We start from the raw sequence: 10562 nt of genomic DNA on the forward strand, positions 1-10562 counted from the left end.
TTTCTTGCAGATACTTGTAATTCCTCTGACATTCTTACTGCTGCTCACTCTACAAATGCTGTAAAATAAATGAGGAAAATGAGGCTGATAAAAGCTGAAGCATATTCCCTTACTTTGGCTTCTCAGGGGAGGCTTAGTTCAACAGTCACAGCATATTGCAAATATTGATTGTAATAATACATGACAGCAGCTTAAATATTTGTACAAAATCTTAAGAATTAAGTATTGTTTACTCCTTGCAAACAACAGAAAGTACACTGATCAAATTTATAACACAGAATACTTCATATATTTTATCGTAACTACAGATTGCTGTGACTGATTACTAATTTCCTTTTTCTTGGCCTTCTTTTCTCAGGGTATGAAGATGAAAATTATGTCACTTCACTTTAGGGACCTTTTAAATCAAGTTTTCATTTTAGCTTAAGTCATATATATGTATAAAGCAGTGCTCTTCAGTATATGAAATATAATGTGTCTTCCTTCTTTTCTACTTCTTTGGTCCTATCTCTTCTAGAAGGCTACTGGATAGTTAAATATAATGCAGTACAGTTCTCAATTCTGAGTCAATTATATGTTTATTGAAATGCTGATAATAAAATATTAAGTAAAACATCTGCAATTTTGTACTGACTCACCTGGTTTTAGTCACTCAAACAACAAAAGGTTACACCTAAAAATTACTCAGCTTTGTAACATGATTTCAAGTTCTTCAGTAAGCTGTAGTAGTAAGGCATAGGTGCAATGTATTAGTAATAGTTTGCCTTGCATTATTTAAGAGACTGAAAGCCACTACTCTGGAACACGTGGCTTTTAGTAACATTCATGGTAATACCAGGACATTTGAAAAAAATTTAAAAAGACAGAAAAAGCATGCCCATCATCACTACATATAAAGCTGCAGTTGAGGATGTCTGGGTTCCAACTCTGCATTTAAGATAACCGTTTCCCAACATTTCACCTTTCCTTTTTACGCAGTTAAATTCTCTAGAAAAAGGTCCTTAAGGAATTGTTTTGCAGGAAGTATAGCGTAAGGCACCGCTGGGAGCCCTAATTCAACTCTGTCTTTGGATACTGTCATGAAGCCGCACACTTCCATTTTTCCTGCGCTGTCACACACCTCGCTTCAAACTCTTAACGATCTTGAGTAGATGGGACAATGGAGCTTTGGGTCCACGTGTAAACAAGGAGTCTGAACGATCAGCAGTAATTACACACAAAAGCCAGGATCAAATAAAAATCAGGCCATTTTAACACTTAATTTCCTTGGGAAAAGGATCCGACTGTTTGGTGCTGAGCTGTATCAAGTAGCACAGGCAAGTGTAGCAAAAACCGTTCATCCTGCAGACCAGTGCAGGTCATCTGTCAGAAACACCAAGGCCAGTCCTGGCTGCCAGCCAGAGCTGTACCACTGGAGATGGCACCGAGGAGTGCTGCATGGCTTAGCATGCAGTTGGGAGCAGCCACTGATCAGACTAAAAGGAGAAAATGGGGATGAGAGAATGGGTGCAAACCAGTAAACCGGTGCAGAGAAGGGTTCAGTGAACAAGGCTACTGATATCCTGGTCATTTGCTAAGTGGCAAATTATCTGATCAAAATCCTTGATCTTCCACTCTCTCCCTTGAGCACCAATGAGAAGTACAAGCCAGCTCCTGGTTTTGACTTTCACTGCAGCACAGCTCACAGCAGAACGGAGTGTCTACAGCCATTCGGCTTCACTACGTAAGTATTTAGGGAGAAGAAGGAAAGAATTATGTCTGCATTGTTAAATCTGAATTGCAAAGCTTGATTTATCCTCATTATGCTACGACAATGCAGACAAAAAATGGCTCTCAGCCCAACTTCACTAATACGGTTAGAAGGCAATATGCCATCAGACATTTCACTTCACAGATCTAATTACTGTGTTTGTCTGATGCTTGTCAAACTGTTAGAAATCAATTTTGAATAAATATTTCTGTTAGGAATAGATGGCATGCAGCATAATTGTGAAACAAACAGTTGGTCACAGCTCTGAACACAACTAGAACAGATCTGCTAGTGCATTTAGCCTTTACACAAACATTTTTCCCATTTGCTAGCAGAATGAATGCAGAGAGAAATGCCAGTGTGTCTCGTAATACAGATTCACATGAGTTTAACACTCCTACCGCAGTTAGCCAAGAGACCGCTTCCATTACAGCTTGCTCTCCTACCTCCCTCCTTGCCAAAGCTAATCACTTTTAGGGAAAAAATTGCACCCAAAGGCAAATCTTCTCTGTAGTAACTTCTTCAGAGTAACTGAAAGAAGAATATTTTTCTGCACAAGAAACTCCGCTTTTCCTATGGGCTAATCAAGCTGTAGACCAAAGCTCCACAAAAATGAGAAGCCATCTGCTAAGCATAACATGCACTCCTTTGACTTTCCTCCCTCTCTGCATACATTAGACGTTATAGAGCATATGAGGCTCTTACCAGACAAGAATGAAAGGCTGTGAATGTGTTTCCATTCCATTGGTGAATTAAGTACATTTCTACACTGATCTGATGAAGCAGTGAATAAGGGGTCTGTTGTGGCACAATTTTCCTTACAACAAACCTTAATACCAAAAATAGAGTAAAAAGGGAAAAACCCCACCTGTCCCTGTATAGTCTCATAAATACCTGTTATTACAGAGTTGTATTTACTTCTATTGAACTAAGTTGAATAAAAGGTCAAGTTTAGTTCTGTACTACATCTTGGGTCAATAAAGATCACTGGCTAAGCCTGCTGAAAAGGATCGCACTGCTGTTGGTACAGGCCAGATACATTTTTAGAGCTGACATTTAGACTGCATTGCTGTGGCCAGATGAATGGAACTTCCACTTAACATTTTACAAGAAAAGCCGCTGTGGTATCCATTTGGTAGGGTAACTATAGTGACTTTTTCAACTTACCTGGTAAAACCATGACACAATCAGTCAATGATCAAATGAAAACTGGAATGTGACATCCAGCTGGAATGGTGACAGTGTAATAAACATGCCTAAGTCTTATCTTGTGAATTAGCAAACAGCACATAATTTTTAGTTTTGCTGACTTTATAATTTATAATTTGAGAGGGTTGGTTCTATGAAACAAATATAAAATAAAAGCAAAACCTAAAAATACTCTGTATATTCATTACAGCTTGTGTTCAGCATTATTGTTCCACTGAAGGCAACTAGGTTTTACAGTATTGCTGTGTAAAAGTAGTAATACTATCTGAGTCAGAGATTTTTGATACACCATCACCAGGGGTCCTCTTGCTGGCTTTTCACCAAGGCACACACAATTCCTAGCATTTTGCATGTCAGAGATGTGAAAACACTTGCAGTCCATGCAGTAACAATCCCGTGTTGTAGCCCGTGCCCAAAGTCTGGATATTAACAGGAAGCATGTGTGGTTACTGTGGATTGAAATGCATTAACGTCCTGTTACCCACTATGAGGGGCTGCTCTCTAGGAGCCAGGTTTTAGACTTGATGGAGGGAAAAACAATGTCATATCATCCCAAAACATGTACATCCTCTATTATTTATGTCTTTAAGTATCCTCTTTCCTCTCTTTTCTTACTGAAGAAACTTAGTCCTTCAGACAGATGCTTGACTAAAGTAGCAAAATGAGTAGTGGCAGCAGCTGAATAGCGATGTCCATTCTGGCCATGTCAAAGGAAAGGATCAAAGCAAGCTAGTCAGCAATGCATTTCAAACCACAGGAACTGTAGGAGTAATTGCATACCAACTCTGTGTGCTCTCCCATTACAGATGATGCTGAAGCTTAAAATGAGAGGTACAACAGACCTTTTTTTCATAAGCCTACTCCGAAAGCTACACCAGATTCAACATGCAAGAAATTAACTGGGGGGCCTAAGTTACACATTGTCTGTCACTGCACTGAGCTTAATTTCCTCCTCTTCCCCTGTTCTAATGGGGCTTTATAGTACAGGCTACACACGTATTTCTGCAATTCAGTGATGCATTTTTGTAAGAAATTACCAGTTACTCCTAACTTTTGAGGTCTTGCAGAGAAGTTTTCTACTAAGCCATCTGCTGCCTTTACCTAACTGCATACCCAGCTACATGTAAAAAATGCCACCCATTGCAGAATACAGGGCACAAATCACAGCAACAAGAAAACGGCTCTGAACTTTGTCATTTGCCTCATGGGTGTGCGAAGGTGGTGTATGCTTGTGAGCCTATTTAAGTCACAAAATATGCATGTAGAAAGAGGCATTTGAAAAAAGTTAAAATTATCCCCTGTGGGAAAACAATTTTTGATCTCAAGATTGTAATTAAAACAAATCCACTTGATTACACGAGCTGCCTTATACTCTGCATGTTTTCACAAAGTTGGTCGCTTGGTTATCCGTGCCACTGATTTACAATGAAGAGCCGAAACGAAGCCCACACGGTGGCCTACCATTGCAGAGGAATGCAGCAGTGTAGGCCTGGCTCGCAGCCTCTCTCTCTTGTTTTCCAGAACTTCTGGCATTGCCTCCATTTGCTGAGGGTTACAAAGGAGAGTACAGAAAACAAAAAAGCCTGTGGTTGAAACCAGTGGGACTTGCTATGGCAGAAATTTGGAATCTATGAGAAGCATGTGGCAATTGTCCACACAGCCCGCATAGAGTTTTTTTAAAAACTTAACCAAAGAATTTTATCTACCCACCAGTTTCAAAGAAAAAATGTTCCTTTGTGTTACTAGAACATACAGGTTTGTTTTAACCTCGAGTATCTCACAAAGGATCCTTCCAGCAAAGTGAGCTGCGGCATCATTTGTAACAAACAATTTCATGTACTTAAAGAGGAAAAATTAAATCACCTGGTTGATCCATCAGTGTTTGTCATCTTTAAAAACTGTGCAACTGATTAGTATTAAACAAAGATTGCTTGATTATCCCTCTTCTCTGCTACAGTTACATTGAGCCTGAAAAATCACTAGGTTGCAAAACGTGTACATATCCCACCCCCTCCAAAAGTAATAGCGCAACAAAATGATTAGCGCTTACATTGGATTTTGCAACAATTTACACTATCTTTCATATTTTCCACATCAGTTATGTTTTTCTGAAAAATAACCCATTCCTGTCAGTGTTAAGTGAATACACAATATTACAGTTAGATTTCTTTCATAAAACCATAGTGAAATGGGGCCTTAAAACCAGCAGAAAAAGAAACGTTGGGGAAACGAGTGAGGTCAGGACAGTGACTGAACCTGCTGGTTCAAAGGAAGTTGCTCAGAGCATGATAAGCAGCACAAAAAAACAGCTGTTGAATATTTGCTGTTAAAACTCATCATGGAGCCTCTCCAAAAGAGGACTTGATAACATTGCTGTTTTTTCTTGAGCAGGCATTAAGTGTCTGAGTGGTAGATTGTTATTTAGGAAGTATAAACTGCAGAATAAAATACAGTTTTAGTAAGTTAACCAAACATGCTAACTTTAAGAAACACACTTTGATTGTGACCACAGGGAAACTACATGCAGCACGAGGCTACACACCCCTATTTATATGGGGGGTTTAGTCCTACAGAATTATACTGTTCATGTGTGCTAAGTTTTCCCAAGACCCACTACCTAAACCTAACCCTGACAAAACAATTCACAGTAGTGAATAGAGCCTAAAGTACTGTATATGAGTTCTTCATATGTTAAAAAAAGAGAACACGAATGCTTGTAGCTCCCCTGAAAATAATGCACTGATTTGCTGTTCTGGGGACATAACTTCAAAGTTTTATTTCCAAGATAGCTTTGTATAGAGCAGGCACAGCGAAAAAACAAATTACAGGGAAGCTGCAGTCCTAGAGAGAACGGCATGGCACACAACACAAGCTGGGTATTTGGTAGCTGTGAATTACCTGCAGGATGCTGTATGCTTGAAATTTTCATGCATCCTTCAGGTGTACCTTGCTGTACCTCTGGATTTCTCTATTTTTCCCTGTTAATGTATTCTGAACTGAAGCTTTAAATAGCCCACTTAATCTCAGGGAGTCACCATCATTATAGAATTTGCAGTGAGAGGAGTTACTTTGGTAGGTTTCAGAAACATTTTTTCCCCCACAAAATTCCCATATATACTACGGTCGTATAAATGATACGTTCAGAGTATGAAGCGCGTATTTGCTAACATTTCTAAAAATATCTCAAATACCTGGGTACAAATAAGGCTGTAGGCCACTTCATATTGTGTCATACTCTTGCACATGTTAAACAAAATTGAAGATCTGCCTCTACAGAAATTGACAAAAAAATACTCAAAAAAGCCAAAAAGGGGCTGTAGAGATGTTTAAGGCTGCCTGAACTGCAGTTCTCTACAGTCAGAACAAGTCCACAACTGTTAGACACTGTATTGGTTTGACATTATCTTAACTTTGGAATTTATTTTCATCTTACATCTGTGCTGAAAGTTCAGAGGAGCGAAAGAGAGCAGGATTTTCTTCCAGATGCACAGAGTTTGATTGCAGAGCTTGTCACATCCTAGAAACTGCTAGATTACTGTAAAAAGACGTGAGCACCTCTCTGCTCTGTGGGAGGCATAAGCCCAGGTGGTGACCCACACCTTCCACCCACTCTGCCCACAAGTGCCAACAGTGAGAGCAGCTCCCTGCCTTGTGAGGATGCAGAGGCCCATGTGGTGACCCACATCTCCAGCTGTGTCCTGGAGGTAGAAGATGTGAGTACCTCCAGGTCCTGGGGGCAATGTAACGACCAGTGGGTAGTTTGTTAAACTATTAGCAAAAATTATTTCAAGGCATTTGTATTTTTATAATCCATACAATGAAAACCCCAAGAGTTTTAGAGGTAGTTTGGATCCCACAGCAATTATAAACTAGTCAGAGCCTTCTCAGTGAAGTGATTTCCTCGATGAAGAAATTTAATACCCAAAGAAATATTTTTCAGAAGGAAACTCTAATATATGCCTGAACAATTGATACGAGATTTGATTAAAAGGCCTGCCTGCCTGGCAAAAAAACCAGACTCATTAGAAGGAAACCTTATCTCCAGAACTTATCACATGGTTTACAGGAGGCAGTATCTTCTTCATAATAGCCTCAAGTGCAGTCCTAAAACCAGAATAAAGAATACTTGAAACCAAGCAGGAAGTTCCAGCAAATACAGCAATGAATACAAAGGACTAAAGCAGTCTGATTGAATTGGCACAGGGTCTTACAGCAGAGAGATTATTCCACAGAAAGAATCTAAAATATCGGCAGAGAGCTAAGAATAAGGTGTTCAGAAGAAAGACACCAGAAAGACACGAGCATTTCTTTTGATGATGAAGAAGTTAATGAGAAACATGAACCCAAGACATTTAGAGCCGGACACAAATCACCTTGTGTGCCTACCCTGCAAGCAATGGCCAGAATTCAGTAAGGAATAAAGAAACACATTACAAGAAGACTCATGGAAAGACCATAGACTCAGTAGTGAACCACAGAATCCACAGCCATAAGTGTATGGATGTGAGTCTTCCCACCCTGAAAGAAAGGACAGTATTTGCACTTCCAATTTGTTACACCACCCTGCTGCTCTCCCATATCAAGCACCCTCTCTGTCCCCCACCAGCTGTCAGTCGTTCCCTCATACCTCCTCCTCTTCATTAGGCTCCTAGACTAAAGCTACCATCTGAAGCACTGAACCTGCACCATACTGCTGAAAGCTTTGGCATGCTTCTTCTGGAACAAATTAAAATTATCTCTGCACAGCAGCTCACCTCTGAAAGCTCTCCTGGTCGCAAAGCCTACCTGCCCAATACCAGTCAGAGCTGTCAGAAACCAGTACAAGCAGACAACGCATACTCACTTTTAAATCAATTAGAAGAGTCACAAGATTAAAGAGCTACCTCTAACTTACATTGTTAAATGCTTAAAACTCATGTACATCTTGCCACACTGGGAGTTAATATGGAACATCTAAATTCAAATGGTTATGACTTGGAAAATAACTACTGCATGGGCTTCTGCCATTTCTCAAATCCTTCTGCTGCTCTGGATTGCTGATATTTGTCTACGTTAACTAGGAGTTTTCAGAGTCATTTCACAAACAGCTTTCTAGCAGTACCCCATCAACCCTCTACAGCTCTGCTAACAGCACTGCCAGGTCACTATCTGCCCACAGTTCTCTTATCCAACCTTAAGTATCACTTGCTTGGTGCCACAGACCGATCTGAAAGAATCTGCACTGAAAGAAGACATAGCTCATTTCTCATCCTTTCCATCCTAACACACGGACCATAGAGCAATGCCTCTTCCATATCCCAATTACAAATAGGTTTCTCCCCATTTCATTTAGCAAGCTCATTTATACTAGTAGTTCATGAAAGGAAAACAAAACGTTTCTATATTGGCTGAAGGAGGGGGCAAAAATGACAAGATTTCCAAAGTAGCCTGGGTCCTTGGTACCATCTGCACAGCATGAAATCTCACATTTCTAAAAGCTGTATTTACACGGTGTTTGCTAGACTGAGAACAAATGTGCTCTGCTCATGCATCAGTTCAAAGTCATCTTGTTTGCCATGCACTTGAGGCCACCTGAAAGTTGTACAGCTTCTCTAAGGCAAAAGGCATAAGCAATTCAATCAGAAGAGATCCTGACAACTACCTGAAGCTAAGCACAGTGCTAACATGGCATCCCTCTGGCAGTGAAATACAAAGCAGTCAAGCTCCAAGTCTCACAGCATGCCTAAACTGGACAAAAGCGTAGTGCAGGTTCTTTCCATGAATTAATTTCCAGCACACAGCATGGGCAATCACTAACTCCTCAATATTCTTCTGCTAGAAGATCAAAGGAAAAACAGGAGATGAACTTAGCACAGAGGTGGTCACAGAGGTGCTACACTTTTATAACACACTATTTACATGCAAATTTTATGTACTTTTTGCATACTAACTGAAAGCAGAAAAACTAAAATTCTCTAGCCTCTCACCTTCCCATGTTCATTTCTGCTTATTTCAAAGTCTGGATGGTAGATACTTTCTAAGGAAGTCTTCCGTTCTCAACCCTGCTTGCAGAAATGATACCCACTTTTCACCTTTCTGTAGTACTTTATCCCAATATCGAACTTCCTTCCATACACAACACGGAGACAAGTTCCCGTTTCTTCTCGCTCCTGCCAATATACTCCAGACCAATATGGTTGGCCAGTCTTTCTACTAAGCATTCAGTGGTCTTCAGTATAGCAGTTGATTTAATTTATCTCTCTTCTTTTGCCTTATCTGATTATTGTTTTGCCTAAAACATGTAAAATAATATCTTCAAAATAGTCTGTTTCCTTTTGCTGAACTCCCAGGTATACAAGTGCACACAAGGAAAATTTCCTGTAACAGATTAAATTGAATTGATATGACTTCTTCATGCAAACTGACAATCGCTGTCAATTTTTAATTTTTTTTTAAGGTAAGAACTAGTAAGAAAACTCACACAAATGCTTTGTGCCCTCTCTGCAAAATTAAACCTCTCTAACCTACAAGTGCTGGAAGTTTCCAATTATCAGTTTTTCACGTTGTTTCACCTTCGAAAGAAACATTTCTTAGTCTTAGTCTTATCTTTCCCCACTCCAGAATGCACATTATAGCAATGAATGTACAGAAACCAGTTTATATATACAAACTGAGGCATGCTTAGCATAGACAAAAGCAGTAACTTATTTACTGTGGTATGTGGTAACGATGGTAGTGTCAGTTAGCATCTCCATCAATGCAGCCAGAAAATCTGCCAAATGAAAACAAAATTCCTGGTGGAATCACTAAAGCACATGCACTGGGAAACAATTTGTTTAAATCAATGTTACATGAGAAGGAATAAATAAAATCTCAAGAAAAATCTGAATCCTGTAGTAGACTTAGCATTGTTAGTTGTCAAAAGCACAGGGTAACGCGCCCTAGCAGCATATCCAGGGAGCACAATGAACTCTGTGGGAATACCAGTCTCAAAAAACTACCAAAATTTACACAGTTCACCTCTAATTAAAGACAGATATATAGATAGATAGATAGTGTTTCAGCTGCCCTGCACCCAAGACACAGTATGCTCTTATTAAAACAAAACAAAAAACCCAAATAGGAAATGGCTTTGGGATTTCCTAATAAAGTAAATCAAGACATACAACAAAAGTCAATTTCTGCCTCTGAGCTAACTATCTGTCAGAACAGCCTTTTAGATTTCTGCGTTAATATTTTAGTATCTAACTTCAACTATTTCAGGTCTTTAGAACATCCCACTCTCCATCATTACAAACCATGTTATACACTTCTAAATGTATTTAATAAACCTGTTCTCATCTAGACTAGGCCACATTAGACATATTTTCTATACACTAATGAATTAGTGTATCGATATTATATTATATTGGATTATAAATAATAAGTTTATTTTTTAAAATAAAAACAAAGTTTTTAAAGTAAAAAAACAACCCAGCACTTTTTTCCCTGCTGAATACTTGTGAGCTGTACCATAGTTCTAAATGTGACTCAACGCTATACGAAGAACAATGGTGACAAACTGTATAAAACCGCGGCAGTGATCGATGGTACTTTACACAATATCTGCTTTTCAGTAGCAGCA

The sequence above is a fragment of the Phaethon lepturus genome, unplaced genomic scaffold (genome assembly GCF_000687285.1).
Source record: "Phaethon lepturus isolate BGI_N335 unplaced genomic scaffold, ASM68728v1 scaffold173, whole genome shotgun sequence".
In the NCBI taxonomy this organism is placed as follows: domain Eukaryota; kingdom Metazoa; phylum Chordata; class Aves; order Phaethontiformes; family Phaethontidae; genus Phaethon; species Phaethon lepturus.